At 35.0% G+C, this 14,409-nt stretch overlaps 1 long non-coding RNA gene across 1 annotated transcript; it reads left to right on the top strand.

The window, feature by feature from the left end:
- Positions 1-374: 374 nt before the first annotated feature.
- Positions 375-5,602, top strand: LOC116713923 (uncharacterized). Its single transcript, XR_004337950.1, has 3 exons — positions 375-619; positions 4,264-4,385; positions 4,532-5,602. It is a non-coding gene; the product is annotated as an uncharacterized LOC116713923 (long non-coding RNA).
- Positions 5,603-14,409: the final 8,807 nt, after the last annotated feature.

Here is a 14,409-nt window from a genome sequence, read left to right as displayed (position 1 = left end):
CAAGCTGATGTCCTTACAATAAAATCCTAATTTCTAACACACCCCTTTCTTCACAATTTTTGCCCTTCTATTTCACTTCCTTTCCCAAAGTCTCTCTTTATGCTCTTTTTATTTCATTAGTTTTTTTTCTCCCATTTTAGACATATGACATTTACAAATAATAATTTATTCCATCTTTAGTTTCTCTGCAATGTTCTTACGTTTCCATGAAAAATGCTACATTCACAATGGCAACTTCTGTAACATCAGCTTGACAGTCAAATCTAGAGGAGGCCTTTTCTGTTCTAAATCCCACCCTTTAGCATCCATACAAGGAGATGGTGGAATGCTTTGGACTGGGGGTCCAGCTGCTCCATAAAAGAGGCACGTGCAAAGATCAGAAAGCAGCAGTCTGGTGAGAAATCCTCTGATTGCACCTCTGTTTGGTCTTAAACTTCAGATTTATAAAATCTGTTATTTATTTAATCACCTCATACTTTCAGGTACATCTGCTAAAACATATAATGGTTGTTTTCAACTGGAAGACTGGAAGAAAGTGCACATCGCATCAGCCTCTTTTTGCCGGTTTCAAAGGAAAACATCCAGCGGCACCTCTGCTGACCTGCAGCAAAATATTCAGGTATGACCACAGCAATTTCTCCAGAAATAAAATCAGTAAGTCAGCTTTTCAGTTTTAAGCTTAAACTACATTAAATTACGTTCTTACAGAAATAGGTAGCCTTTGTGGTTGGAGGGGGGGGGGGGCAATAAATGATCTAGATAGATCTAGTCGGCATGATTACGTGTTGAATCCTGGAGTGAGAGATGAAAAAGCTATCTACACTGTCAGATTCCGCTGACCCAATATAAGAATTGCTGCTTCCCTGTGTACACAGGATTTGTTTTGCTATTTTCCACAGACTGAGTCCTTTGTGCAATTTAAAGATACAGTAAACAATATGTCCAGTATATTGTGGAGATACAATACTGTATGTGTTCCAGTACACAGACACACACACATGTGAGCTATGTACATGAAGGAGGGTTGTGTACATGTGTACATAGCCCTCAATTGTCTCCAATTAGTACAGCTAGAGTCCTCCATAGAGAACTCCAACACTTGCTTCTTTGCACTTGTTACCTGTAAGGAGTTTGAAGGTCTTGCACTAAACAAGCCAAGCGAAATGATCCAAAATGCCAACATGCAGTGACTGGCTGCTGCCAGGAAGAGACAGGAAGATGCAATTTTATATTTTGTAGATTTGTTCTAAAGTAGTATGTTTTTTTAACAGTGTTGATTTTAAGATTTTATTTTTCTTTCTAAAGAAAAATAAAATAATAAAAATATTAAATAATAAAATTAAAATCAATAAAAAGTGTTGATTTTAAGATTTTATTTTTCCTTTCAAAAAATAACATTTTAAAATCAACACTGAGTCAATCTTCCCACTTTGTATTTCTGAGCTACTCACACCTTACACCTTCCTGCAACTGGTCAGATGATCTATGTCCAGATCAAGATTGAAAACTGAAGGTTATTGTGCTGTTCTGGTCAGGATCTTATGGAATGATCTGAAAATCATCCTTCAATTGTCTTCTTCTAAGTAACACTTATTTCACAAATAAAAATAAGCTTTTTCCTATTAAGCCAATTTTAGCAAAAGATTGGCTTTCAAGACTATTTTACATATGGTATGCATTTTGAGTTTATACTATTACACTGTTTAGCTCAGATTTTTGAAGGTGCTATACAAATACAATTTTATTTTGTTTTATTTAATTTATAAAAGTATTAATTTATCAGTTACTCAGTATTTAAGTAGCCTTTTTTTACAGTTTTTTTCTTCCAAAAAACAAAAGAGTTATTTCTTGGATGGATGCTTTTTACCTGGGTGAAAATATGCTGAAGTTGCTTGAGTACAATTAGTTTGGATATGCTATCCTCCTCTGCCTGTCACTCAAATAACCTTTTTGCTGAATTTACTGATTGTTGACACTGATCTCAAATTGTAATGTAGGACCATTTCATGCCACATCAAAAGCTTTGCTTGGTGTGTGCACTCCAATGCATTTGAAATCATAAGTTATGTAGGAGTGACTGTGGCTCATTGGGTAGCATAGATGTCTTATGATAAGAAGGTCGTAGATTTATTTCCAGCTTAACCCCAAGTTAAGCTGAGTGTTTGTGAGTGTGGTCAAAATGACTGGAAAGTGCTATGTAAGTTCAAGTCTATTGACATTCCCTTTCTTTATAAGTAGGGTCTCTTTTATGGACTGCTCATTAATGGATCCATCAAAATCCACCATATTTTATGATCATTTTAGGATTTTATTTTTAAAAACAGGGCATTTTTCATTGTCTCTTCTGTAAAGTTTCCTGCATACAGTCAACAACTCCAGCACACAAACAATAGTGTTATGCATGTTCTGGATATTTTCCTGCTCCAACATAACTGAGTTTAACATCCAGAGGTTGATTCAAATGTGCAGAACCAGGGGAAACATAAAACACACAGGGCACCTTTTGAGGATTTAAGTTGGTGAGCTCTCATCACCAACTTAACCAGACAGAAGCTGTAATAGTGTATCTGAAAATACTCTGTAGATGACAGAGAGGAAAGGAAGTGCTGTATTTATTTACTGAAATCCTGAAGGGTACGGTCTAAAGGCTTTCCCATAACCCTCGACATTGTTTCCCCAGTGGGATTAAGAAACTATCATTCCCAGGATAATTTTCACATGGAGGGGGAAGGGCAAGTACAGAGCAGAAGATACTGGAATGAGAAAGGTTAATACAAATTGACTCCAGTAAAACTCAACTTATGCAAAAGTTTGTTTTAAAACTTTCTGTATGTTTGTGTATGAGTTGTCTGCGACATTCTAGGCTATGCCATTTTTGTGACTAAATCCAAACAGCTTCCTTCCAGTGAAACACCAGTAGAAACCAGCAACAGTTAAGATCATTTATAAGATATAAATCCAGTAGAGTGTTGATTGATACATTATCACTGAAATCAGCACAGGTTTATCTTCCTCTTCTCATCTCTATTTATGGTTTAAAACAGATTAACAACAACTAAATCTGATTTCTACACACATGCCAAATTGTTCTTTATCTGTGTGTATGTGAATCAAAGGGAAAAGAGAGAAATGAGCTGAAGCAAGGTGACTGACAAAACATAGAACAGTGTGCTTCCTGCATGTGATTTAAAGAACAAGAAGGAATGAGAAGGCTGACCATATTAGGCAATGTTTGGATTTGCAGGAGAGATGGCTCTGACTCTTATCACAGTCTGCATAAACACACACCATTCCCAACTGTGGCCAAAAAAGGAGAGACTGAAATCAATCTGATCTTATCCTCCCAGTCTTTCCTCCTGAAAATGCTTTTGTAGATCCTTTCTTCTCATATATTCATAGTCTGTCTGGTGATTCAACATTAACTATGCATGCTGCACTTTTCTTGTGCAGCATGCACAGTTAGTCCTGGAGAAGGACTAACTGATCTGCCAGCTATGGTGCAGATTGTGGTTGAAGAAAAATTTTTCTTAACAAAAAAAGAAAACCAACAGAGAGGAATATTACAATTACTGTATCTGTGTGTATGTGAATTGTGTATGTGTGTAAATGGCTATAAAAGCCATTTAGAGGAACAAAAATCTTTATCACATGAAAAGCCAGACTGGAACAAACAAGCGGAGAATCCTGCTTGAATTAACTATTTAACTAAATGTTAGTTGAAACAAAAGCAACTTGGAACATACATTGCATAGACATAGCATTGTGTTTTTTTATTTCCCAGACAGATCTGTGGGGTCTGTCCATTGAACTTCTTTCTTCTTAATATGGCCTTATTTAGCCCATAGCAGATGGAAAAAGACTATGGAAGATAAAGGCTTCCTAAGCTGCCTGAACAACATGTCCAGTCTGTGACTTGAAAAGGGAATGTATGTAGTTAGCTGTGGGGAGGAGGGCGGGGGCTGGCTGTTAGTGGAAGCAATCACAGTCTGGAAGAGCAAATGTTTATCGTATGCTGCGATCCCTTTTCCAAGGTCCTCAAAATGCAAAAACTACCATATAAGGACAGAAAGAATTTCTACCAAAGAAGAGTAAGAAAAATCCAGTATGAATTCTTTCTCATTTAGTAACTTCTTTTCTCAAGTTTGCTGATGTAATTCCCTGCTTTGTGAATGTCAGAGCTGGGCCATAAAGGCCACTTAGAGGAACAAAAATCTTTTTCATATGAAAAGTCAGCAAACTCCTTCATGCTGTGTTTTTTCTAAGGTGTTATACTAAGATGGGGATTGCTTCAGCAGCCTAAGGCAACAGGAAAATATAGCAGCTGTTCAGAGGACAACATGAGGGATTCACGTCTGTACAAAAATGGAGCTCTTCCGATGGAGAAGGTAATATTTTTAAAGTATTGTTATTTGACTTTGATTATTTAGATAACCTATTTAAAATAGGTATTTAAGTGTAAGAGCACACTTCCTGCTCCAACTTGAAACATACATGAGAGAAAGTTTACTTACTGTTTTCTGCTTACTTATAGAAAGAAGAATCTGTATTCTTGGTGGCTTTTGATGATAAGCCAAACATTATCTGCTTCCTATTGTGTACTTCCAAAGTGTGTACCTCCATCTTCAGACAGCTGTGGTCTACAAGGGAGAAACAGCAACATGGGAAGTCATGTAGGTCCCCTGGAAATTAAGCTCATCTCTATGGTCTCTTCACACATTTCAATTCAACTCAATTCAAAAATACTTTTTTGATTCCAAAGGGAAATTAAATATTAAATTTAATTATATAATTTAATTTATTAATGTAGTAATTCATATATCACTGCACTCTTTTCATTTTTAACACATTAATGACAGATTTTTTTTAGTCTTTTGTTTGTTTTATACAATTAAGTCCTGAAATAAATGTGCTGCATCAGTTGACTTACTGCTTATCCCTGTGGCCCATGGTGCAGTGCTGCATCTCTGGTCAGTTGGTAGTCTGAGATGAAGCACTGTAGCTCGGGACGGAGGACAGACAGAGCTGTTGAGGTATGTCCGTAACAAGGAAGAAGCATCTATCAAGATTGGCGGAACTATGAGATGTTTCTCTAGAGAAGAAAGGAGAAAGTGAAGCTGGCATCCATGGAGTTTTAAAGGATATTCTGTCTACCATTCTGTAATTTTTTCTGTTTTGTATTGCTCCTTTCTTATTTTATGAACTCCAGCTGAGTTCATAAAATAAGAACTCAGCTTTTATTTATTTATTTTTTTCCAAAAGTAGAATTTTGAACAGTCACTCTTTTCAGTTAGTTTTTCCTTTACCCTTTTCTCTGGGGTCCAGTTTTCCCAGGAATCCCTTCACTCACGAGAAAGGGGGATTCCTGGAAATACTGATCTTGGGGGCGAGGCTTCTCACCAAGTCCAGTATGACATTAATAGAGTAGAAGGAATTAATATGTGTGTGCTCTTCAGCTGAACTCCTAAAAAAAAGAGTTGACAGCTGTGAGATATCTTAAAAAAGACAAAGTAATTTACGCTCATGTTTTACTTGCATATCATTTCAAATTGTATATCTAATGTATTTGGTTGTCTGACAGAATAAAGAAAACAGTTAAAAATAATGTATATTTTTCTCTGTTTACTCATAACCATTTTTTCCAAAAGGAAAACATGAAATCATTTATGACATGAAATCAAAAACCCATAACAACTGAATCACCTCCATGCAAAAAAAAAAAGGTGATAAAACCTGATTTGTCATGGACCATTTGTACATTAAATTTATTTTCATATTAGATTCCGAACATGCATTACCTCAATAATGCAGAATTTCAGTGGCAAAAACAAATTTGTGAATTTATTCTGCAAATGAGATCACATATGTAATATGTAATTACATATGTAATACAGTGGCCCTGAGATGCAAACCACTTCAGCAAATTGAAAGCACAAATACAAATTACAAAAACACAACAACATAAATACTACAACATTAACAAAGCACAATTACAACTTACAAAAATGCTACAACATTAACAAAACGGAAAGGGTATGTCCCAATTGGAGACCTGAGAGATCGCTGATTGGACGACAGTGCTTTTGAACCGGAAATTATCGCTTGAGCGGGTCGGCCCGTTGTTGCCATACGCCAGGGGTGCCCAAAGTCAGTCCTCAAGGGCTTGCATCCTGCATGGTTTAGTTCTCTCCCTCTCTAAAATGTTAAACAACCTTTTCAGCATGTTAATGTTCTTCTTAGGTCTTCTAACAAGCCATCATTGGATCCAGGCGTGTTAAATCAGGGAGAGAACTAAAACATTCAGGATGCCGGCCCTCCAGGACCGACTTTGGGCACCCCTGCCATACGCTATAGACCATATAAACCATATTGAAAAGGGCTCTGGGAAGATGGCGGACAGGGTAGTCAAGTTTCTCTGAGCTCCCTAAGAGGTCCCATCTCTAAGTTAAATTATGAAGTAAACTACTAGTAAATATCGGTAATATCAGTACTCAGCTTGTATGAAGTATGAAGAAAAGCAACAAGTTTACGCCACCTGCAGTCAAGACCCTGCTTTCTAAAAACTCTGTATTTGATCAGGACTATTCTGTGCCAATGGAGTCAGCTGCAGCTAGCAAAAGGGAAAGGGTAGCCAGTACCCCAACCAGCACTCCAGAAAAACATGCACACATGGAAAAAAGAACTAAAGATATGTCTCAGGAACAAATGAACACTGAGGCTATTTGTTAATAACACGAAATTGTTGGACGTCTGGAGAGCGCTACACAGTGGAGTCAAATAGTTTACCTGGCACAAACCTAATGGTCAAAGTAGATCACGCATTGATTATTGGCTGGTATCTGCTGCAGTCCTAGAGTGTATTAAAGAAACAGATAGCAAACTGTCCTTTAAGTGATCACTGCATTATCAATTTAAAACTGCAAAAACTGGATAGAAGTTCTAAACCCAATAATTACTGGAAATTTAATTCAATGCTTCTTACAAACTTAGAGTTTTGTCAATTTATTAAGGAACTTATTCTAAATATATCAATTGACAATTCTATTGAAACACCAATTCTTAAATGGGAATACTTGAAATATAGTATTAGAAAGTATTCAATTAAATTTGGTCAAGATTTACACAGAAAAATAAAAGCAGAAGAGACAATGGTGACTAAAGATCACTGTCACTTACAGAAAATTAAGTTGGAGTGAGGAGAATGAAATAAAAATAAATAAATTGCAATCTAAATTAGATGAGATATACATAAATAGGGCAAAAGGTGCTTATGTAAGGTCCAGAGCCAGGTGGATGGAAGATGGTGAAAAGAATAGTGCTTTCTTTTGTAACTTAGAAAAACGTAGACAGGAATATTCCTGTCTATGCAATTAATAGTCTTATAATTGATGGAGTGGAATGTTCTGAGACAAAGAGAATAACAGAAGAAGTACTCAAGTTCTATAGTAATCTTTATAAATCTTCATATACAGAGCAAATTACTTCTTCGTTTTTTGATAAAGTAAGTAATCTGATTCCTGTTATTGATGAAAACTTTAAGGACATCTGTGATAAAGAGCTTAGAATCTCTGAATTTGACATTGCTATAAGAAATATAGCTTCTCACCGCGCCCCTGGGCCAGACGGACTCACAACTAACCTTTATAAACATTTCTGGGAGGATTTAAAACTTTTGCTGTTTCAAGCCGTAGAAGAATGTGTTAGTAGGAAGGAACTCATGGAAACTATGAAACAAGGCGTAATTAAACTAATCCCAAAACCTGGTAAGGATAAGAAAAATGTAAATAATTTAACGAAAGTTTTGGCAACAAGGTTAAAATCTGGCTTACCTAAAATAATTAGTCAAGGGCGTGCCGTGGTGGCGTAGGGGTTAGCGCGACCCGTATTTGGAGGCCTTGAGTCCTCGACGCGGCCGTCGCGGGTTCGACTCCCGGACCCGACGACATTTGCCGCATGTCTTCCCTCCTCTCCTTCCCCGTTTCCTGTCAGCCTACTGTCATATAAGGGACACTAGAGCCCACAAAAAGACCCCCTGGAGGGGTAAAAAAAAATAAAAAAAATAATTAGTCAAACACAATCCAGCTTTCTAAAAGGCAGATCCATCCATAACAACATCCGCCTGGTTCTCGACCTTATTGATTATAGTCATTTAATAGGAGAGGAGGGTTTTATGTTGTTTTTAGATTTCCACAAAGCATTTGATTCTGTGGAACATCAATTTATTGTTAACATGTTGAGAAATTTTGGATTTGGAAATAGTTTTCTTAATATGATTACCATGTTAAACACCATTATTAACAGCTGTGTGTCTCTGTCACAGGGCACATGCCCCAGATTCAAAGTAGAAAGGGGAATCAGACAAGGTTGCAGTATCCTTCCTCTCTTATTTATTATAGTCACAGAACTACTTGCAATAACAATTAAAAACTCTAATATTAAAGGTTTGGAAATTAATAACCAGAAAATAATCACTAGCCAATTCACAGATGATACAACCTTCTTCCTAAAAAACAAAGAACAAATTCCTCTAGCTCTAAAGGAAATAGAATTGTTCTCTCAAGCCTCAGGGCTGCAGCTAAATATAAACAAATGTGAAATTATGAGTATTCATAACTGTTCTGCTTTTTCAATTTCCAATATTCCAGTCAAAAATGAAATTTAGCACGTAGGCATGTGCATTACTAAATGTAAAGCTACCAGCTTAAGAAAAAATTTACAAGTCAACATTGATAAATGTGAAAAAACCTTAAATAATTGGCTTCAAAGAGACTTGACGTTGTTTGGTAGAACTTTATTAACAAAAACTGAATCCTACATGGAGACAGTTCTGCTGGAAAAATACGGTTCGATATTTTGTAACTCCAGTTCAGAAAAAACATCGGGGCAGCGGAGACACTTGCTGGAGACTCTGTGGAACAAACGGGGCAAATCACCATCATATCTTCTGGGGTTGTCCTGTGATTAAAGTTTTTTGGGAGCAATTGTGTTCACACCTAAATAACATCTTTACTGAAAGAATCCCATGTAAATGTGAATCCCTATATTTAGGAAACATTTCATTTGATAACTGGAATCTGGATGATAAAAAACTGCTGTTAATGCTTTTGGCAGCGAGCAAAAAGTCAATCACTAGGAAATGGTTAAAGCCTGAAGCACCTACAGTTGAGGACTGGGTCAATATTGTACAGGACATTTACATTCTGGAGAAGTTATCTTTTTCTGTCCAAGGTCGAAGGGAATCGTTCTTCAGGACCTGGTCTAAATGGACAAACTATGTAAAATCAATAATTCCTGTGGACTAAATATGTCAATCACATGCAAATACTGTTGTGCAGTGTATTGTACCCGGGCTTAGGATTATGGCAAAATTATGCTCTTGATTGTGTTTTCTTTTTTTTCTCCTAACATAAGAAGAATCAGATCTGACCCTCCTTTACCCCCCACTCACTCTTGTGTTATGGTTGTTTGGTTACTGTAAAAAAAAAAAAAAAACCTGGATTGGCTTATGCTATTCCATTGTGTTGGAAGTTGAATTGTACAATGTAATTGTAACTTGCCTTTCCAAATAAAAGATTAAATATAAAAAAAAAACAAACTGAATCCTTGTCCAGGCTGACATTTCATGCATATTCCTTAGTCATCCCTCCAAAGCTCATAAAACAGATTAACAGAATTAATTTTAACTTTATTTGGAAAAACAAACATCATTACATTAGAAAGAGATTTGCTAAAACATTTTGAGGAAGGTGGTATCAAGGCAATCAATTTTGAAATTATGAATGGTGCTTTAAAAATTAGATGGCTTCAATCCCTTTTAAAAAATGGTGATCTCATTTGGTTTGTTATACCGTCGTTCGTATTTCAAAAAGTTGGAGGTATTGAGCTGTTATTGAAATGTGATTTTGAATTATCAAAACTCACTCTACAACTCTCTAAATTCCATCAACAGGTTTTGTTACAATGGAAGTTAATGTTCAAACACAACTTCAGCCCCATAATGTCCCACTGTGGAACAACAGAACCATTCTATGTGGTAGAAAATCTATATTTATGAAAGATTGGTGGAATAAACAAATCTGGTCAATTACTCATTTACTGGATGGAAATGGTGATATTCTAAGTTTGGAGGAATTTAACAGGAAGTATGGAACTGATTGTTCACTAACAATTTATAAAAAAGTTTTACGTAGTATCCCTAATGTCCTCATTTTGTCAGTTAAAAACTGTTTACCTAATCTCTCTCTTCCTAGACTCCATACGATTCAATTTGAGCATGTGGATATTAGAGATAATAAATGCAACAAGTTTTTGAATCAGTATTCTATTAATATTATGTACCCAGGAAGGATGAAAAGCACAGTTCTCTTACAAAATTTTAACAAATCTATGATAGTCAAAATTAGGACAAATTATTTGAAATTCCCAATTCCTCCCAAAATATAAAGAATTACATTTTAAAATAATTAATAACATATATCCTTCCAATGAGTTCTTAGAGAGAGATTTAATTTTAATGTTGAGAATTGTGGTTTTTGTAAAACTCAATTGGAAACAACTAAACATTTGTTTAGTAAAGAAGTATTCAACTTATGGGATCAACTTCGTACCTTTCTGTCTTCTAAAACAATAAATGTGGATTTTATTTCCTTACAAAACATTCAGTTCGGTTTATCTATAAAAGAAAAAAATTTGAATTCTTAGTCAATGTTCTAATGATTGTAACAAAATTTTATATCCATAAATGTCGCTATGCAAAATGCTCCCTCTCAGTCTCTGCTCTCCAAAACAAACTTTCCTTTTTTAAAAGTTGTCTGAGAAAAATGCAGAATTTAAACACAATTAAATTGTTTGAGTTAATGGAAGATTTTCAGTTAGTAGTCCCCTTTAATTAATTATTTTTTGTTTTTTTTGTTTTATCACTAGCTTTAATACTTTGCTCTAGCCTTTGTTTAAAATTAGATCTGTTAACAGTATGAGTGGTGATATTCTTTTTTGTAATATTTGTTACTGACTTGTTTGAGATTGTTATTGTTATTCTGATATATGCAAAAAATATATATAAAAAAAATAAATAAATAAATAAACCATATTGAAAGAGGCTTATCTGCCAGCAGGCTAATACAAGTAAATGGACCTAACTTCGTAAAGTGCCATTCTGTAAAGTATTTTAAGTTAATGAATGTCACTGACACAATCTCTCACACACTATTAAAAAACTCTAAGGACGTTTCAAACTTTTTGATGTGATTATTTCATTGTTTTGGGGCACAAGAATTACATTTGATACAGCTGATTCTGATAAATCTTTTTTTTGATGAACACACACACACAGTGATGTATTCATGAACATATTAACACAATTCCATAATTCAATGTGCATTTGCTATTTCAACATATGAATAAAAAACATAACTTCATTTAAATTTTTAGGCATTTTATTGTAAAGACAAACTTTGATAATAGTTGTCAAACTTTAGCTACATATTTTTACTTTAAAAAATATTTATTACAGTGTAATATGTCAACTGTGCTATAGACAGCAGTGTGAATGAAATCTAACAGACTAAATTATTTTTAATTTCTTTACATAAATTGTCATAATACCCTAATACTTCAAAACAAGAAATGCATTGTCATCACCAATCTAACAAGATTGAAGAGGAACAAGGACAGACATTTAGCACATTTTCTTCCATGTCTTTAAGAGTACACACTGGATACCTTATATCAAAGGTCATAATTTCAACATTTTGTTTTTCGGAAGGAGAATGCAGTCCCAGTACCCTCGAAATGATACTGGAATTCGCTTCCAGAGCATCCACGGTGTCTCCACTGTCCACAAACTGAATTCCTCCATGAGGCTAACAAAGTCTTCCCAGAAACAAATACTTGCCTTATAGTACCTCCGCCTTCCTGTACACCCAGACTACGAGTCTTTCACAAAGACAAAGACAGACGGGGTGCTGCAGGCACCTACCTTTGGTGTTGCATAATCAGCCAATAATTTGGCTGATTATGCCAAATTATTGGCATTAACATGCAGTTAAAAGTAACTTTAAAAAAAAAGAATTGGAATGTTTTGAAAAGTTAAAGTGTTTTAAAGCAAGTTATAGTAAAGGTAATGTAATGGCCAAACTCAGAAAATATTGAAATGTAAATACAATATTTGCATATTTTTTGCATAGAATAGATGTCTTTTTTTAACTACTTTTTTGTTTCACATTTTAAAGGTATATGTTTGAGCCACACTGCAAAAACAAAAGGTCTTATCAAGTATTTTTGAACTACTTTCTAGTGCAAATATATTAGTACACTAGAGATAAAACTAATTTACATGTCAATAATTCTTTAGTATTGATGAAAACGTAGTAGTTACATTGGCATATTAGTTTTACTTACAAGAGGACAGCTTTCCCTTGCTATGAGTGAAATAATCTGCCAATGTAATAAGTCCTTTTTCATTGATATTAAGGGAAAAAATTACTTAAAACAAGCTCATATCTTGATAAAAAAGTTACTTATGTCTTGTGTCTTATTTGAAGTGTAGAAAGATCTTTGCACTGGAAAATCTTTGGTAAGATTATTTTTTATTTTTGCTGTGTAAATGGGCATTGTGGTTTAATCTTTTGTAATGATTGTTCTAGTTCGTGTAATGAACACTGCCCATTTGAATTAAAACAAAACCAAATTCTAAAGAAGCTCAAAGGGTCCAAAAGATGTTTTTGAAAATGGGGGTGGGAGACACTAGTCATTTCTACATGAACATTTTCAAAAGTAAAATTTTTTGGTAACACTTTATGTGATGGGGTGTGAATAAGACTTACATGACACTGTCATAAACATGACATAAGACCTGTCATGAACATGAGTAAATCTTCATGAATATTTATGACTGTTGTCATAAATTGTCATTTGGTAAATCATGACACTTTTAATACAAAGTTGACATTATTCAAAATGTCGTTATGACAACTTGACATTAACCAAGAATCATCATATGTCATAAACATGTGGTAGAGCAATATAATATCACCACATAAAGCTACATAATTTTTTAAAGTTTAATCGGTAATACTTTCATAACAAATTTATGTCATATCATGAGTTCTAGGTTAATGTCAAGTTGTCATAACGAAGACAATTTGAATAATGTCAACTTTGTATTGAAAGTGTCATGATTTACCGAATGACACTTTATGACAACAGTCATAAATATTCATGAAGACTTACTCATGTTCATGCCAGGTGTTATATCAGTCTTATTCACACCCCGTCAAATAAAGTGTTACCAAATTTTTATTTTTATTTCCCTCTTCAGAATGTATATTTAATTAGTCATGTCTTTAAACACCTCAACATTTTATAATTAAATTTGTAAAGTTACCTACTCATGTTAATTTGGAGTTTTATTTGTAGTAATTGAATCTTAAGAATAATGCATTTGATCAAATGTTCTTGATGTTTGTCACTTCTCAGACATAGTGACATGTATTTAAATCAATAAATCATTTGCAATTTCTGCACATCAGGTATTTCACTTTTAGATCTGAAATATGATTGACTGCAAGATTAACTGATTGAAGTTGCTGCTGACTGAGCCTGGTAGTGGCCAAAGGCCATGCTGTTGCAGAAGTTCTTCAAGAGTCACTGGTGCATTGGAATTTTCACCAAACATGTTGTTAGTTGCTGTGCTACTGGCACTAATGTGGCAGCATCCATTCACTTCAAATTTGTGTTGGTGTTTTGTTATTTTCTGTATGCAAGGAATGGTGGTTCCATGCCTTTCTGAATTGTTCTAGTCGGTTTTGAATCTGAGGAGTGAATTTGAGGAGAAAGTTTGTGCACGTCATTGCTGGGATCCAAGAGGGCTGAATCTTCAAGATTATAAAACGCGCTATAAAATGGTTCCAGAACATGTAAAAACACATCCCTCCAAAGACGCTCAATTCTCTGGTTATGGATGGATTCCCCAGTGATATGATTCCAACGTTCAATGCCCTGAAGGAGGTTCATCACCAGTGCCACTTGCACATTCTCTCCACCATGGTCTGACCTCACTCTAGAAGGTAAGCCATTGAGGCCTGTTGCCTTGAGAAAATGAAATAGCACTGTTGAGGCGCGATTGTCTGTGCTACAGTTTAAGTAATTAAGCGAGAACATCCATCGATGCCACCATGGACCACAAAGCCCCACCTAAATGGAAATATAAAAAATGTATAAGGAATAATGTATGCAAATGTGTATAATGAATTTAGTTCTAAAAAATGTACTCTGAAATACATCCTTGATATTTTCATATACCTTATGAGATGCACGTTGCCATCAATATGCCATAAACTGTTGGGATACGGCACATGATAGACATGTCGAGATACTGCACTGCTCCACCTCCTTGCAGTTGCCATTGGGTTG

Source organism: Xiphophorus hellerii, chromosome 23 (assembly GCF_003331165.1).
Source record: "Xiphophorus hellerii strain 12219 chromosome 23, Xiphophorus_hellerii-4.1, whole genome shotgun sequence".
Taxonomy (NCBI): Eukaryota; Metazoa; Chordata; class Actinopteri; order Cyprinodontiformes; family Poeciliidae; genus Xiphophorus; species Xiphophorus hellerii.
This window is presented reverse-complemented; position numbering and strand designations above follow the sequence as displayed.